The sequence below is a fragment of the Vipera berus genome, assembly GCF_964194415.1.
Source record: "Vipera berus genome assembly, chromosome: 2".
In the NCBI taxonomy this organism is placed as follows: domain Eukaryota; kingdom Metazoa; phylum Chordata; class Lepidosauria; order Squamata; family Viperidae; genus Vipera; species Vipera berus.
In genome coordinates this window covers 154,969,633-154,986,137 of record NC_138203.1, presented here as the reverse complement: position 1 = coordinate 154,986,137, position 16,505 = coordinate 154,969,633, and positions in this window count along the sequence as shown.

The following is a 16,505-nucleotide window of genomic DNA, read 5'->3' as shown; positions in this document are numbered from 1 at the left end:
GACTAATTTGTTTCAAAAATGTAAATTATGTAGATTTGGAACATATCACATAGAAAATAATAATGTCAATTAAAACCAGTTTAATTTTATCCCAACATATTGGGGTTTTTTTCCCTAATCCTATCAATTTGGATAGCATAACTTCCCCACTACAAAGTCTTCAAAAGGCTGCAAAGAAAGGAAAGGCCATGGCTGAAGAATACCCTGATTTGCATATTAAAAGGCTAGGGCACAGGTCTGCAACCGGCAGCTCTGGAGCCGCATGCGGCTCTTTCAGCCATCTCCTGCGGTTCCCAGTCCTCTGCCATGTGCAGTCCCCCCCAAAAAAAGTGGGACTAAAAAAGTTCAATCAATTCAAATATGCAGGGTAGGTGCATATCTCGCCTTGGCTCCACTCTTCAGTCAAACCCTGTTCTGCACATGCGCGCATGTACGCACATGTGCACACATTTTTTGCGGCTCCCAGTTTTTCCTTTTGTGAGGGAACCGGTTCCAAGTGGCTCTTTCACTGTTTCAGGTTGCTGACCCCTGGGCTAGGGTATCATCTGTCTTGTTTCCAGTTAGAGAATTGTTTTGCAACTGATGGGAAATAGTCAGTGGTGGGATTCAGCCGGTCCGCACCGGTTCGGTAGAACTGGTAGCTAAATTTTGTTGTGTTCGGAGAACCAGCTGAACCTACATTGCTTCTGGAAGTCCATTCTAGGCCTGGAGGAGGCCTCCCAGGCCTAGAATGGCCCACAGGAAATGGCCCACAGTCCATTCTAGGCCTCAGAGGCCCAGGCTTACATCCGCACAGAGAACCAGTATTTGAATCCCACGACTGGAAATAATGTCACTCTTTGATCCTAGAAAACAACCAACTCCTAAAGCTGGCAATAGTAGACTAAATAGACCAGGCAACACACTGCGTGTTTTTATCCAAGTATTAGATAGTGAGAAATTAAATTTAAATTTTATTAAAATTAAATAAACAAATATGAGAAGTTGCTCAAGAAGGTATTGTTTCAGAATAAACAGAATAACAGAGTTTTCAAGCCCAACCCTCTGCTCAAACAGGAGACCTTACACCAGGGGTGTCAAACTGCCGGCCTGCGGGCCAGACGCATCATGCAGAAGCTGCGTCTACCCCATTGCAGGCAATGGCAAAACAGTCCCAATTCGTTGCACGACATCACGTGACGTGGCGAGTTTGAGATGTCTGCCTTACACCATTTCAGACAAATCCTTGTCCAATCACTTCTTAAGATCATAGGGACTTAAATGTGTAGCACTTACCATAGACAGTAATAATGGTATACACAATTTATGCTATGAATTATATTTTGGTCCCCTGTTCATTGTGGGAAAAATAGCTCTACAAATGGAGTTATCTTCTTTTTAATTACCTCAGTTGACAATTCATAGCTGATAGCAAGAGCCATGACAAGAAGCAAACAAATAAATGCAACAAAGCCACACACGCACATGCACACACAGAGAGAGAGACAGAGAGAGAGTATAAAAATGCACCACAGCAGTGACCCAGATAATCCCTATCCTATGAGACTATCATTTTTGCCTCATGCTAATAGCCATTGATTCTAATTTTTGGCATTTTATCTTTCAGCTAAGAGGTTGCGTAGAACTAGCAGGACAGTCAATTGAGTTATCTAAGGGGGGGGGGTGAAGAATCAAAGTCAAGGTGGTGATAGACAAAAAATAGAGAGGGTTTTGATCACTTCTTAGTCATACTGTCTTCTGGACCTTTTTTTATTTTTAAGTACTCCGCAGATGCTTTTGTGCTCCATATAGGCACAATCAGTTGCTGCCTTGCTGCAGTGCAAAAAAATTATAGTATAGGAAGACATGGTGCCCAGGCCTGACTGCTTGTTCATTACATGGGGCATGCTCCCCAAAATTGAAAAATCTCATAACCTCCTTGTAAAATGGGTGAGATTGCAAGTGGTCCTTGACTAAAAACCATTCATTAAGTGAACATTCAGAAAAGCTCTAAAAAACGTGACTTACCGCAAGTCCTCATGCTTATGACTGTTGCAGCATCGCAACAATCAAAATTCAGGCACTTGGCAATCACCATGTATTTATGATGATGGCAGCATCCTGGGGTCATTGGATTGCCATTTGTGATCTTCCCATACATGCAAAGTCAGATTTGCTTAACGGCCACATTAATTGTGGTGATTTACTTAACCACCATGACAAAAAAAGATTATAAAGTTGGGCACTTTACAATTCACTTAACAACTGCCTTCCTGAGCAATGGAAATCCTGATCCCAGTTGTGGTTGTAAGTTGAGGACTACCTATACATTCAGTTATGCCAAACAAGGGTTTGAAAATTAATTGCAAGCAGTCTTATTAAGATAAGAAACTGGCTTGAAACACCTTTTCAGATAAAATGCCAAAAGAGCTTGGTGCATGAGACGAATGAGCATAAACTCAGAAGCTTGGAAGGGAAATATTCCGAATATTAGGGCAACAGTAGAATTATCCCTTGTTCAGGTAGAGAAGCAGTGGGTGGTTGCTCAGTTCAATAGGCTTGGGCTTCCAAATTTAGCTAGGAGAAATTGTGGCCCTCTGCTGGGAGATAAGGAAATAAATCTGGGGCTATCCTAAAAATAGGTCCTCTCAGCAAGTGCAACAGACCAAAGAACCATGCCCTGATCTCTAAAGGAGATTATCCTGTTTCCAATAAAATGACTATATTACAAATACATTTTGGGAACTGTAAATAGGCATACAAGAAACCAGCTTGCTGCAATTCACATCTGAAGGCATTCTCTGGATCCAAATGGGAGCACCATAAAGGAGGTGAGAGGTTAACTTCAATATTAAAAGCTTAAATAACAATGCAAAAAATACCGATTCCTTTTAAAAGAAACCAGCAGTTTCAAACCCCAAAGTTTCTGGAAAGCACAACTTACATCGGTGAGAAAAATAACACAGGAAAGTCTTGACCTATACTCTGAGTTGCTTATCTTTGTGACGATTCTAACCTTTCATTTTGCATAATTTATCCCTAAGGAATTATTCTAAAATTTGAAAACAAAAAATACAATCATTTAATAATTCAGTTAACGGTCCAGGTCTATATCAGAAAGATGGTTGTGCTTAAAACACAAATATTCCCCTTTTCAAATCCTGGCAAATATGGTTCAAGCTTATTTAATACATTTTTGAATCAAGTATAATTTGAGAAAAAACTAGAAATTATCCTTCCCTATTCCCTGGACCTGGGCAAGACTTCAGTAAAACTGGCCTGCCTTGTCATATCAGAGATGAAGGATAGATACAGGATCTTGATAAGATCAAGCAGTCTTTGGTCATTGAACAAATACTTCGGCTTTAGCCATAATGTACAGTACCTTTTAAAAAATACAATCAACAGATCCGTGAATTCTGCATACATTTTAAGGCCTTTGTGTATTTTTCAGTAAGATAGGAGAAATTACTTTTGTTAGATAATACAAATGCATTCCTTGTTAAATTTATTTAGATAAATACATTCATTTGCTTTAGAGTCGATGTCTGCTAAACAACTGCAATATTTTTTGTCACTGGCCAGTCCCACATTACTCTAAAGCCATGTATTCTTTCTTAAAAGGCACAAGATGTGGATCTGACAAAATTTCTTAAGCAGAATGGTAAACCCAAAGTAGACATTGCTTTTTTAAAAAAAATGAAAATGAATTGACCAAACAGTACTCCATTACCAGGAGCACTTACACACATGAACGTTGCACAAATCCCATATATTTTCATTCTTGCTGTTTCCCTACTGCTATGAAGATGCTTTTCTTCGTGAAGAAGAGCCCAGTGTCATGGTTCTGACAAATGCAGTACTTCAAAGAACTTCAAGACATTGTTTACCTTAAAGAATCTTTTATTATACTTGCATAGCTTTGGCACGTACATATTAGAAGCCAAGATCTGAATTCTGAATTCTCCTCCCCTGAACACATCATATCAAACACAATTCCCTGCCTTAATTTAAACGTCATAAATCACATTCTCCAATTAGTTTAAAATGCAAACTTTCCCTCCTGTTTAACAACCGGCCAAATTCTTATCTTCTCTTATTACAAACAGTCTTGAGATACATTCTCCCTACTCCCCCCAGCGTCCACTAATTCTAGCTCTAAAAGTAATGTACGAGTTAAAGGAAGGCTACCTCTCCCTATGTTCTCAAGCAAGAACATCCAGTGTTAGCAGCATTGACACCCAGCACATTCAGGCTCAAAGATTTGTCTGGTATGAGACTTTGGCGTCATAAAAAACCATAGGTCCTTAGCAATTAGTATTAAATAAATTAATTAATTAATTAAGAGGAATTGAGGTCAAATTGGGCTATCATGACTAGTAATTATTAAGAGCCTTCATGAATTTTTCTAGTCTCCTTTTCAAAACATCAGTGTAGTGTGTTGCTGTATCTTCTGCTACATTCCATTCTTGTAATTTGTGTTGTGGGATGACTTTTCTTTTTGTCCTCCATCTCCATCAGTGATTGATGCTGATAATATGCTCTAATATTTTGAGAGAGGAAAAAACAACCACATCTCCCTAACTATCTGCTTCACCTCATGCGTAACTGTAAACACTTTTCATAATCCCGTCACAAAATAGTTTGGTTGCTTGGGCTTCTGTATCCTCCTGCTAAAGTTGTAGGAATAGTTACATTATTATTAACTTCTTTTCTTTAAATCTGAATGCCAGATTACTGGCATTAAGACACTTTGTCATTGGGACCATGGAGTTTGTCCTTGCAAAGCAATAGTCATGCTTAGTGTCTCCTCCCTCTTAGCCCTCTACGTTAGAGCTTCTCTAGTTAATTTAGGCTTATACATTTGCTTTTTAAACCCTTCAGACTTGGGTTTTGTCTAACTATCTGGTTCAGCATGGCTTTGCTAGAGCAGGGCTTTCCAATTTCTAGAATTTAGCTCCTGAATTAAGTCCCTCAAAAACAATCTATAGGGACTCTTAATACCTTTGCTTTGTTTTCAGCTATTAACTAATTAATTAAAGAGTAGCTCTTCTCCTCACCCAAGTGCTTAAGTTCTGTGTGTATTAAACCTCCATTTTGCTGCTTTGTCAGTGGGCTTTCTAGAAACTAAAATAGATCAACCAACATAGCAGATAGGTTTTCCTGTTTGGCTTAACAGTATGTGGAATTAAAGCAATCTTTACTTGACTTAAGAGCTAAGACTGTATACAGTATCATCAGTTTAGAAAGCATCTTTTCACAGAACAAAGTATTGGTTCGACTTCGGAATAAACTTGTCTGCAAAATGAGACCAATGGAACATCTTATAAGAATACACTTTTGAAGGTCGCCCAAAATAATACTTTGATGTAATTAGGGCATTATCCCATACTCTTTCTTGCTCCCTCTTTACTCCAGAAGGATCTGTCCAATGAAGGAATGTGTAGGAACAAAACTCAAGTGCTTAACAGAACATATTTGGCATGGACTGCTTGTGAGTCTAGGCTTATATTGCATGAGTCAAGTGTATGAATATCCATTTAAGAGTCCTGAACCTAACTTTACACATTATTTTAGAGAAAAATTATTTTATTTTCAATTTGGAAATTGGGAGGGTGAGGGTGGGAAAGAATGAAATTATACTGAATATTAAATAGTTGTGACAGCTGTCATTGCATCTGTAAAATGTGTTAAATTGCATTGCGACTATTTTCAACCCCCCTTAAAAACACCCCCCAATTGTTTATTTGCAATGTAAGAAGCAAATCCAAAACTACAGTATCTGAAATATTTAAAATTGACAGTGATTTAATACCGCTCATAGTTTTATCATGTTATCAGTAAATGGTTGTTTCAGTGAAGCTTGGCATTTATACCACCTTATAATGCCTGCCATTAAAAGGTCTCTTGGGATATAAAAATGTTACAGGTACTCCTCAACTTACAACAGTTCATTTAGTGACCGTTCAAAGTGCCACTGAAAAAAAGGGAGTATGGCCATTTTTCACACTTATGACCATTGCAGCATCTCCATGGCCAAGTAATCAAAATTCAGATGCTTGGCAACTGGCATCTATTTGGGTTGGTTGCAGCGTCCTGGGGTCAGGTGATCGCCTTTTGCAACCTCATGAAAAGCAAAGTCAATGGGGAAGCCAGATTCACTTAACAATTGTTAGTAACAATTGTTACTAACTGAACAATTTCAGTGATTCCTTTAACACCGGGGTCTTCAAACTTGGCCCTTTTATGACTTGTGGACTTCAACTCCCAGAATTCCTCAGCCAGGCTTGCCTGCCTGAGGAATTCTGGGAGTTGAAGTCCACAAGTCATAAAAGGGCCAAGTTTGAAGGCCCCTGTGTTAACAACTGTGACCAGAAAGATTGTAAAATCCACTTAGCAACTATTTTGCTTAGCAACAGAAGTTTTGGGGTCAATGGTGGTTGTGAGTCAAGGATTACCTGTAATGGAGACAATATAGGTGTTCTCATAACTGTATTACAAGTGTGGGATCTAGGAATAATGGACTCCTTTTCTCAACTCTGCCAATGATTTTCTTTGTGTGGCCTTGGGCAAGGTATGAAACTTTCTGCCTCAATTTCCTCATTTGTTAAATGGGGATAATAATAATATCCTCACAGTCTATTGTGAGGTCTATTGTTTGGTTATTATTCTTGCTGCACTTCTAAGGTTAAAAAAACCAAGTATTAAACTTTTTAATAGAGAATCCAACAATTTACATATTTTGCTGAATATGCTGTGCTATTTGTACTTTTTTATACAACTTTTAATAGTACTGGTGAGAACAAAAAAAATGCATAACCCAATATGTGTCTCATACATGATCTGGGATATTTTAGCTCTTGCCAAGCAAAGTTCTGTGCAGATGTTGCAAGATGCAGCTTTTGCTTAAGTATGAAGGCAGGTTTTCTATTAAAGGGGTTCAAACTTTGCTTAAGCGAAAGCATCATGGAGTGTTCTAGCATATTGTCCAGATCAAGAAATTGGACACCATATATTTTCAGGCAAGATTTCATGAAATACGGAAGGGATGGGAGGTCTTTTGAAGGCAACTAGTCCCATCAACAGAAATTAAATTGCTTTATTTCAAACCATAAGCAAGCTGCACATTTACATGATCATATAAATTAGTATGACAAGACAAAAAGCTGGAGAACTCGATTTTGCTCAGAGTTAATTGGGTGTCTTCTGATCATTGTCAGAGACTGAGTTGATTATTCTCAACAACTGGTGTAAAGAGTGTCAAATTGTGTACTGAGAGAGAGCCTGAATCCATTTTGATTTGATAGCCAAATTTTTACAAAAATCCACAGGGAATTTCTCCTATGCAAACCTCATGACAATCTCTGTGAAGGAGATTTTTGGGGTAAAGTATGCAAAGAACATAGGTACATCTACCTGTTTTTAACAAGACACCCCTTTTCCCCTGAGTATGCCTCAAGCCTTTCACAGCAATCCATCTTTCCATCTTAGGGAGTGATTAAGCCTTTTAAAGAGAGCCAGTCTGGTATAGGGGTTATAGCATCGGGCTAGAAACCAGGAAACTCTGAGTTCTAATCCCTTGTTGTGCATAAAGCCAACTCAATGTTCTTGGCCAGTCACTTTCTCTCAGCCCTAGGAAAGAGGCAGTGGCGAACCACTTCTGAAAAAGCTTGCCAAGAAAACTGCAAGGACTAGTCCAGGCACTCTTGAGAATCAGACACAATTGAACAAAAAAAGCAAAACAGCTTTTGCAAGGATAGACACCTCTAACTCCATCTGAGTATCTATAGATGCATCCCTCCCCCTCTTCCTCATGTGGACTGGAATCAAAATGTTAATTTTAACCAATTCATGATTATCTTATTTATTTATACTTAATTATTATATAGAGTTCAGACCTAGGATTTGTTTCTACTGTAATCAGTGCCCCAAACAACAAACTTCAGAGCTTTTATTTCTTTTCGTTGCTTAGAAGGTGTACACAATCCAATTTAATAAAAATGTAATGTAATTTTGCCAATGTAAAGCCTAAGATCCACGTGCCACATGGAAGGGATATCTTATAGCTTCTATACTATGAATTTTTCGCAATGAAAGAATGAGAATTATCACATCATATTTGCTGTGTCCTCGTTCTCTCTTTGGACAAAAGTCAAACCAATCAAATTTTACATTTTATATATGCTACTATTTTAAGACTCAATATTTCTATTTGGAAGACAAAAATGTTTTCTAACTATTTAATAATCGCATGGTACTGTAAAGTAAATGGAAAGGCCATTCATTTGCTGGGAGAAGATGTTTTTAAAAATGGACGAGATTAATGTACAAATTGTTGCACTTTTTCCTTAAACTTAACAATTAAACTTTGTTTGCATGACTTTTTTTGTTAAATAGTAATGATAGTTTGAAAGCAAGTTGAGTATGAATAAAGATACTGACCATTATTTTTGTGGAAGTCTTTCTTAGTTAATTGTTTAATTAATGAGAATTTTTCAGTTTTAACTAGATGGTTCTCCACTGGCTAAATAAGTCTTTTTGCCTAATTGTTCATTATATAAGAACGATTAGTTTACTCCACTGTGTGTACAAAATCCATCCTACTAACCAAGTTAATTCTACAATCAACATTGATTTTTTAAAATCCTGCAGCTGAGTAAATATCCTTTTTTTCTGTAGATCAAAGAGGTATAACCTTTTTGGCCTCCCATCAGGTTGATTGGGGGGAAAATGGGTCTGGAGTACCTTAAGGAACACCTGCTGCCGGCATCAACTTCCCTCCGCCCTGTGCGTTCCCACAGAGAGGGCCTCCTCAGGGTGCCACCGGTCAGAGAATGTCGATTGGTGGCCCCCAGGGGGAGATTCTTCTCTGTGGGTGCCCGGGAGCTATGGAATCAGCTACCGGTTGAGCTCCGGACGGCGCCCGATCTTCGCTCCTTTCGCCGCGAGCTAAAAACATACTTTTTTGAACAAGCTGGCCTGGCCTGATGGGGAATTGGGGGGGTTGTTATTGTTATTTTATTGGGGTTTTAAGATGTATTAATTGTTTTTAGTATGGGCATGTATTTAATTATTTTTTAACTTTTGTAATCCTGTATTTTTATTCTTGCCCTGTTCACCGCCCTGAGTCCTTCGGGAGAAGGGCGGTATAGAAATATTATTAAATTAAATTAAATTAAATTAAAACCCTCATAATTATGGAGCATTGTTGGCGATCCATGTAATAGACAATATTGAATGTGATGATGAGATAAAGGTTTGAGTTCCTGTCAGCCTGTTTCTAGCTACTCCTGCCCAGTTTGAATTACTGGATGTAACTATATATCTAAAATGATTAGATACGTGTAAAACTCTTTTCAAGCTCAACCTATTAAGATAAAATGGAGAACACTTATTTTTATATCCTTGTTCTGGAACTTTTTAATGTTCAGCTCTTTAATTATTTGCATTATGGAAAAGTTATTTGTAGAGATGTGTGATTATTAACAGAGCTTTGGAAAGCTGCTGCCAAAGCAAAAAGGGGATTGCTGTCTAGGATCTTGCTAAGATGTGAAAAGCACAAGACCGGATAAAATAAGGAGAATGGAATGCATTACTGGCATCAGCTCTGCTTATTTGAGACAACCCACCTGATAAATATTGGGATGAATCACGAAGCGGAATGTGTGCACTTGCATTTCAGAAAAGAGTTGGGGCTCCAAGTACTGGTAGTTGTTCACTGAAAAAAGCCACCTTCTCACAATGCATGAAAAATGAAAGCAACCTTCATTACCCATTCATTGTTGTCTGTCTTTCAAATAAGTTCCATTAAAAAGGATGCATGTTTTATGTTGCAAAGAATGTTACTCTGACCATCTCAGCTGAAGAGCAGAGAAAAACTTCTTTCCCTTTTAGCAAACTATTCTTTCCACTCTGATGAGGGAGGAAGCTAAAAAGGGTGAAGGCCCTTGGATCTGGGTTTTGATGTCGGTGGCAAGAATGTGGCACGTAATTGAAAAGGCCAATGAAAAAAGAGAAATGGTGTCAGACTTGTTTGGCAGTACCTGAACTGTAAAACAATCTATGGCAGGGGTCCCGAAACTCTTCAGCTCATCAGCCTCTTCATGAAATTTTGGATTGTTAATTGACCCTCAAACATTTGTTATATGAAAATAATTCAGTGAATACTATTTGAACTAGTAATACTATGAACAACAACAATGGATAATCCCATTGAACTTTTGGGGTCAGTATTGTTCACTTTGGAGAACCCTGACATATAGAATGAGTTTCTCTAAAAATCTGAGCGAAAGGTTTAATGTTGAAAAAAGTTCAATGGTGAAAAAAGTAAGGTTCTACATTTAGGCAAGAAAAACCAAATGTACAGGTTTAATATAGGGGGTACCTTGCTCAATAGCAGTAACTGTGAGAGGGATCTCAGAGTCCTAGTGGACAATCACTTAAATATGAGCCAGCAGTGTGCTACAGCTGCCAACACAGTGCTAGGCTGCATTGATAGAGGGATAGAATCAAGATCACCTTTACGGGAGCACCTCTTGCCGGCGTTAACTTCCCATCGCCCTGTGCGCTCCCACAGAGAGGGCCTCCTCAGGGTGCCATCGGTCAGGGAATGTCGACTGGCGGCTCCCAGGGGGAGAGCATTCTCTGTGGGCGCGCCTGCCCTCCGGAATCAGCTTCCAGTTGAGCTCCGGATGGCTCCCGACATTCGCTCGTTTCGCCGCAACCTGAAGACTTGGTTGTTTGAACAGGCCGGCCTGGACTGAGGGATTGGATTTTAGAGTTTAAATTTTAAAAATTTTAAATTTTAGAATGTATTTATTGTTTAGGGCTATTGATTTAATCTTATTTTAATTTTTTACCTTGTGTGTTGTTTATAGCGTTTTAATTGCCCTGTACACCTCCCCGAGTCCTTGGAGAGGGGTGGTATATAAATCTAAATAAATAAATAAATAAGTATTAATACCACTTTACAATGCCTTGGTAAGGCCACACTTGGAATACTGCATCCAGTTTTGGTCACCACAATGTAAAAAAGATGTTGAGACTCTAGAAGGAGTACAGAGAAGAGCAACAAAGATGATTAGGGGACTGGAGGCTGAAACATATAAGGAACGGCTGCTGGAACTGGGTATGTCTAGTTTAATGAAGAGAAGGAGGAGGGGGACATAATAGCAGTGTTCCAATATCTCAGGGGTTGCTACAAAGTAGAGGGAGTCAAGCTATTTTCCAAAGCACCTGAGGGCAGGATAAGAAGCAACAGATGGAAACTAATCAAGGAGAGAAGCAATCTAGAACTAAGGAGAAACTTCCTGACAGTTAGAACAATTAACCAGTGGAACAACCTGCCTCCAGAAGTGGTGAATGCTCCAACACTGGAAGTTTTTAAGAAAATACTGGACAGCCATTTGTCTGAAATGGTATAGTGTTTCCTGCCTGAGCAGGGGGGTGGGCTAGATGACCTTCAAGGTTCCTTCCAACATTATTATTATTATTATTATTATTATTATTATTATTATTATTATTATTATTATTATTATTATTATCATCATCATCATCATCATCATCATCATCATCATATCATCATCATCAGAAATTCCAGCAGATGTTTCAGTTTCCAACTAGACTGTATAAAAGCAAATCAAGGCTGTCGGCTTCTCACACTTGTGCTTGTGTTCTTCCAACCAAAGGGGAGGAGGCCTGGGTCTCTTGAGAAGGGGATCAGTTTGCAACTAGAGAGTGCTATGGAAATGGCTATTAGTCACTTGTGAGGACCAGCCCTCATAAATGGCTGCAAGTGCTGGCTTTGAGAAATGTCTCTCCAGTTTATCTATTCTGAGCACTTGGTAGAGATGCAAAATTTAAAAAGATGTTGTTAGTTGCGAAGTCGTGTCCGACTGAATTCAAAACCATGTGGCAGAATCTTTCAAAATCTGAAAGTTAGATTTTAACTAAACAACCTACACAGCCTGAACCTGAAGAACTGCAACTGCCCTACGGATTGACTCCAAAAGTTGTTCTAAAATGGTAACATTAACCATGTATGGCAGAAAAGAATTAAATGTAATGGGAAAGAACCGCATCAGTTTTGTTTTATGGTCCAACTCATGAAATACTTTGCCTTCAGTCCATTCCCTGTTTGTGAACAAGATCCTTGGCAGAGCAATTAAAGGTCAAGGCTGGGTCTTGGTTAAAGACAAATTATTCATCCCTGTTTTACAGAATTATGATTGCTGCGATTGGGAGAAAGCTTCTCAACAATCTATTATGCAGATTGTAATGGAAATTGTCCCAAACCCATAAACCTCAGAGCTGTAGAGGTTTGAATCCTGACTCTTACCCTAGCTCCAGAAATGCCATTTTTGTAATGCTCATACAGTATATCACTTTGATTCTGTCTTTCCCGTTTCATTTTTTTTTAAAAAAATGTTCTGGCTCTAGTCACTCTTTTTGCACTTTTGGAGAAAGTCTTATATAATCAAAGGTCCATTAGAAGTTATTACCTCTTAAATTTAACATCTGATCTCAGCACCAATGGCTACAGTATAGTTTTACTCAAGGTTTGAGAATGAGCTTTTTTTCACACTGGAATTGATTGTTGTTAAGCTCTTTTTCCTCCTGCACCTAAACCAATGTCAATGTTACTTCTCTTCACAAGAGAAAATTACGTATTAGTTTAATCAGATAATGTGACATTATCTTTCCCTTTGGAAAAAAATATTGGAGAACTTAGTCAATATTGGACATTTAGGATTTTTTAAAACAGTTACAAGGTAGAGATGAATTGAGGATACATTTGCAATTATAGAGTTTGATTGCTTGGTTTTTTTGTGTTTTTTTTTGTTTGTTTTTTGTTGTTGTTAGGCATTTTGTTGTGTCATGCTTTCCTTTCCTCTTTGGATTTCAACCAGCAACATTTGTGGCAATATGTTCTACTCTGATATTGACAATCTGTTTAAAGAGGTTAAAATGCTTTGTGGAATACAGGTTTTAATGGCTTGGCATAGCTACTGTTTTTCTGGCATGAGTCAACATATAGAGTGAGTAAAAAGGAAAAAGAAGCTAAGTTGTGATCTTGCATGACAGCTGCACTGTCACGAGGCCTGATGTGGCTGACAGCAACCCCACTCGTCCAGCCTTGTATGTAGGTGGTGAGGACTACAGTCCTGGGGTCAGGAGGGACATTCATCTATCCAGTTGCTGGGAGACAAGCTGCCAGTCAGCCTAAAAACTGCAGAGAGGAAAGGGGGAAAGAGGGAGGAGGAAGAAGAGGAGGAGTAGAAGAAGAAGAAAGTGGAGAAGGACAAGGTGGAGGAGGGGAAGCAGAAAGAGGAGGAAGACGAGGAGTAGAAGAAGAAAGTGGAGAAGCACAAGGAGGAGGGGAAGCAGAAAAAGGAGGAAGAAGAGGAGGAGTAGAAGAAGAAGAAAGTGGAGAAGCACAAGGAGGAGGGGAAGCAGAAAAAGGAGGAAGAAGAGGAGGAGTAGAAGAAGAAGAAAGTGGAGAAGCACAAGGAGGAGGAGGGGAAGCAGAAAGAGGAGGAAGAAGAGAAGGAGTAGAAGAAGAAAGTGGAGAAGGACAAGGAGGAGGAGGGGAAGCAGAAAGAGGAGGAAGAAGAGGAGTAGAAGAAAAAGAAAGTGGAGAAGGACAAGGAGGAGGAGGGGAAGCAGAAAGAGGAGGAAGAAGAGGAGTAGAAGAAAAAGAAAGTGGAGAAGCACAAGGAGGAGGGGAAGCAGAAAGGAGGAAGAAGAGGAGTAGAAGAAGAAGAAAGTGGAGAAGGACAAGTAGGAGGAGGGGAAGCAGAAAGAGGAAGAAGAAGAGGAGCAGAAGGAGGAAGAGTAGTAGGAGGAGCAGAAGAAGGAAGAGGAGGAGGAGGAGGAGGAGGAGGAGGAGAGTGCACAAAATGGAGTGAACAGAGTGGGTAGAGAGAAAGGCTGGGGAGAGAAGTGTGCAGAGCAGGTGTCAGTTTCTTGGTGAAGAAGGGAGAAGAAAGACTCAGGGCTGGCTTCCCTGGAAGAAGGGAAGTGAAGACCCAGAAGGAGGAGAGCTCCATCCAAGACCCGGAAACAGGAAGGTGGCACCTGGCTGGCTGTAAGCAGCTTCATCCAAGTCCTCAGAGCGGGAAGGAGCATATCAGCTGTCAGCGGAGAAGCCCTGGTCTCTGAGGAAGGGCTGAGCAAAAGACACTGAGAGGGCTTCTTGCTCCAATAGTAAGTGTTTGGCTCAGCAGAAGATCAAGCAGTGCTGACCCCACTAATAAGGTCCAGACTCTTCCCTTTATTTTCCCCCACTCTCTTTGTCAAGCTCCAAAATGGGGGAAGGAGACGGAGAGCTAGAGGGGGATAGACTGACACCAGCTGAACACCAGAATGGTGTTGTATGCATGTATCTCTTATAAATACTTGCTGTAAATTCCGTCCCTGTACATAGTAAAAAGTGTAAAAGCCTCCACTGTTGTGTTTTCCAAGATTTCTCACTCTTGGCAAAGCAAAATGCAGCTCCAGCTCAAAAAGAGCCCTATCACACTGTGGTATGCTTAAAAACAAACAAAACTGATGACATAAATTGTACTGAATTTAAGCAACCAAAGTTGTAGCATAAAGCACGTATCTGATTTGATGAAGAACATCTTATTTAACTTAGCAATTTGCTCAAGATGAACTTGGCTTTCTAACAGGACGCTCAGCTTGTCATCGTTTCCCACTATTCTTAGTCTTAGAAAAAGCGCCTTATTGCCAACCTTGTTCCAGGAAAGGCCTGTGTTTCGTTAGAGTTTGCAGCTTTTGTACACTAAGACAAGCACATTCTGGCAGCCGTGCCACGAAGTGATAAAAATACAAAGAACATACTGCTTGGAGGTATTCTCAGCCCAATTGGCTTCTCACAACCAGCAAAAATAACTCAGTGCTGTGAAAATGGTAAGTACTCAATATTATAAATTAATCAGGGCACAGAAGAGTTGGTGTGGTTCTCTCCCAGGGCTGGACTTCATTTCTGATGAGCAGGGAAGAGGCTCACTGAAGGGCTGCCAGCCTGTGGGCTTAAGATGGCTGAGGCTGGCCCACCTTGTTCAATTTTGGAGAGTTTTTGTTTCAGCAAAGGCTGGCAGGGAAGAATGGGCAGGGCAGATGAACAGCAGAAAAGCAGGGCTGAGAGAGAGATAAGGAAGACCTGTGTGTGAGAGAGAGTGTGACAAGGAAAAAGACTGGAGAGGAGAGGGGAGGGGAGGGGAGGAGAGGAGAGGAGAGGAGAGGAGAGGAGAGGCTAGTTTGATGTAGGGGTCAAGGTGAAAGAGTGGCTGAATTCCTTTTCCACCCTAAGAAAAAGAGGACTTCCTGCTTGCTCCATGCGTTCAATGCAGAAGGCCAGAGGAGCTGCACTGACATCTTCCTTACAAAGAACCAGGCAGCAGAAAAGATCTCCAGGAGGAACATCGTGAGTCCAACTTAGACAATCTCAGCTGCTCTAAAGCAACGTTCTTCAAACCTGGAGTGTAAGCCATTATCCTCCAAAGTTACATTTCTTTGACTTGATTTGATGTGTTGACGTAGCAACTTGCACACATGAAAGAAGCAATCATCAACACCCAGCACCAAAGACAGAAATTTTGTATCACCTTAAATTATCAATTTGAGGAGAATTGATTCATAGTCAGCAGTCACTTGTTGAGTGTGAAGAAAGAACTATTGCAAATTGTTTTTTAACTTTTATTTATTTTTGTTGCTATCGTCATTGCATTCATCACCTCAGCCGCTGTGAAGAGTGGTAGAATTTATTTCTCATAGTAAGGAGTTGATGGAGTTCACATAATCCCTTCTTGTTGTTGTTAGTTGCGAAGTCGTGTCCGAGTTGGACCATAAGAAAGGCCGAGTGCCAAAGAATTGAGGCCTTTGAACTATGGTGCTGGAGAAGACTCCTGCGAGTCCCTTGGACTGCAACTATACAAAGGTCAGTGCAAGATCTTTGCTATTCCAATTTCATCCCATGGCTTGTAGAAAGTCAGCACCCACCCACCCTCCTAGAGAAGGAAATACTTTGGGCGATATTTAAAAAGGCAGAACATTATATTTCCCCAAAGGAATAATGGAGAAGAATCTTTGGCAGAAACAGCCCCCAGTCTCCCTGCCCCAGACAGAAATTGAGGAGTCCACTCTTTAGAAATGGAGATTTTCTAATGCATGCAGGAAAAATGGAGCCAGGAAGCTTGAAGCTGATGGAATTAGAAAAAGAAAGGCTCCTAAACTCTACATTCCCCACCCAGCTCCAAGGACAGGAACATGGCTTTTAGGACATTAATAGGATTTACCCACCACCACTGACACAAGGCTCACTACATTGCACCACCCCCTGGAGCATCTCAATCAGAAGGTATAAAAACCCACCCACTCTCAACTTCAACTGTTCAGCTGTCCTAGAATCACATGCTGCTGGTGGTTCTGGTCATCAATAAACTGGAGCCTTCTTTCTAAGCAGCCTCCATTTTCAGCATCTTAGCCTCCATTTTATTTACTCCCAGCTTGGAACTGGACCT